This window comes from Palaemon carinicauda, chromosome 28 (genome assembly GCF_036898095.1).
Source record: "Palaemon carinicauda isolate YSFRI2023 chromosome 28, ASM3689809v2, whole genome shotgun sequence".
In the NCBI taxonomy this organism is placed as follows: domain Eukaryota; kingdom Metazoa; phylum Arthropoda; class Malacostraca; order Decapoda; family Palaemonidae; genus Palaemon; species Palaemon carinicauda.
The window spans coordinates 73,476,535-73,479,034 of NC_090752.1; positions in this window are offsets into that span (position 1 = coordinate 73,476,535).

The following is a 2,500-nucleotide window of genomic DNA, read 5'->3' on the forward strand; positions in this document are numbered from 1 at the left end:
AGACTTCTGGACTCGTATTGTATTAGGTTCGAGGAATTCAGGAATTCTTCCAAAACTTTATTTTCCTTTGGAGAAGCTCTCTCTCTCTCTCTCTCTCTCTCTCTCTCTCTCTCTCTCTCTCTCTCTCTCTCTCTCTCTCTCTCATCGCAGGAAGCTTCCTTCAGACCATTACGTCCTCGTAATGGAGGGGGTCGTCAGTGTTCTAGGTCGCTTGCGATCTTGACCTCACTTTACTGCTACTGTTAGGAATAGCTCCTCTCTCTCTCTCTCTCTCTCTCTCTCTCTCTCTCTCTGAACGCAATTGATTTGAAATCTTTCACTGAGGTTCGAGTCCCACTCAAGCTCAATACTTTCTTGTATTGTCTGCAACTTCACCTTCCTTTTGAGCATATGGCTTTACCTGCTAGGTCATCAGCAGCCATTGCCTGATCCTCATTTGTCATAGCTTGGATGGAGAGGAGGCTTGGGCGCTGATCATATGCCTATATGGTCATCCTCTATGGATTTGTCACTGTCCCTTGCCTCTGCCCTTCTCATGTGACCTTTTAAAAAATCAGCAGTCTAACAAAGCCATTCTCCATTCCATGCCTGCCTAACAACTTCCTCGGTTTTGCTTGCATAAAACAGCTATTCTAGAATCTCATTAAAATTAAGAGCGTTATTTCTTTTACCGCAAGGCAATTACGAGGAATAACTGAAGAGAGAAATCAGAATAAATAAAAGTAAACTCTTTCCCTGTTCCTCTAGCAAAAGAATAGAAAATAACCCGCTTCATCACACAACAAGGATATCAACACCGCCCAGCTATCTCTTCGTCGTATAAATACGAATTTGTAATGGAAAGTTTAAACTACTTGGAACCTTTCCTATTTTTTATTATTACAAGTAAAAGCTGCCACTTTCTTGTGATACACACAAATTGCAGTCACAAGTAAAACAGAAAATAAAATCTTAACCTATTGTTCTCTGAAACATAATTGAATAATAAAAAATGAATAAAAATCCATTTCTCCTATGTAATAAAGAGTGCATATATATATATACAGGTGCCAGTGATGGGAGATGAGAATGAGAGAGAGATTACAATAGAGGAAGTGAGGAGAGCACTAGATGAAACAAGAGTAGGAAAAGCATCTGGTATGGATGGTGTGAAAGCTGAGATGTTGAAGGAAGGGGGTGTGACTGTACTTGAATGGTAGGTGAGATTGTTTAATATGTGTTTTGTGTCGTCAATGGTACCAGTAGATTGGGTTTGTGCGTGTATTGTACCACTATATAAGGGTAAGGGAGATGTGCATGAGTGTTGTAATTCAAGAGGTATTACAGTAGTTTGTTGAGTGTAGTTGGAAAAGTGTATGGTAGAGTAATGATTAATAGGATTAAGGATAAAACAGAGAATGCAATCTTGGAAGTACAGGGTGGTTTTAGGAGAGGTTTTTACAGTTAGGCAGATATGCGAGAAATATTTAGCAAAAGGTAAGGAGGTGTATGTTGCGTTTATGGATCTGGAGAAAGCATATGATAGAGTTGATAGGGAAGCAATGTGGAATGTGATGAGGTTATATGGAGTTGGTGGAAGGTTGTTGCAAGCAGTGAAAAGTTTCTACAAAGGTAGTAAAGCATGTGTTAGAATAGGAAATGAAGTGAGCCATTGGTTTCCGGTGAGAGTGGGGCTGAGACAGGGATGTGTGATGTCACCGTGGTTGTTTAACTTGTATGTTGATGGAGTGGTGAGAGAGGTGAATGCTCGAGTGTTTGGACGAGGATTAAAACTGGTAGACGAAAATGATCATGAAGAGAAGAGAAGCTTGACCGACTAGTGACAGAATTTGGAAGGGTGTGTGAGAGAAGGAAGTTGAGAGTTAATGTGGGTAAGAGTAAGGTTATGAGATGTACGAGAAGGGAAGGTGGTGCAAGGTTGAATGTCATGTTGAATGGAGAGTTACTTGAGGAGGTGGATCAGTTTAAGTACTTGGGGTCTGTTGTTGCAGCAAATGGTGGAGTGGAAGCAGATGTACGTCAGAGAGTGAATGAAGGATGCAAAGTGTTGGGGGCAGTTAAGGGAGTAGTAAAAAATAGAGGGTTGGGCATGAATGTAAAGAGAGTTCTATATGAGAAAGTGATTGTAGCAACTGTGATGTATGGATCGGAGTTGTGGGGAATGGAAGTGATTGAGAGACAGAAATTGAATGTGTTTGAGATGAAGTGTCTAAGGAGTATGGCTGGTGTATCTCGAGTAGATAGGGTTAGGAACGAAGTGGTGAGGGTGAGAACGGGTGTAAGAAATGAGTTAGCAGCTAGAGTGGATATGAATGTGTTGAGGTGGTTTGGCCATGTTGAGAGAATGGAAAATGGCTGTCTGCTAAAGAAGGTGATGAATGCAAGAGTTGATGGGAGAAATACAAGAGGAAGGCCAAGGTTTGGGTGGATGGATGGTGTGAAGAAAGCTCTGGGTGATAGGAGGATAGATGTGAGAGAGGCAAGAGAGCGTGCTAGAAAT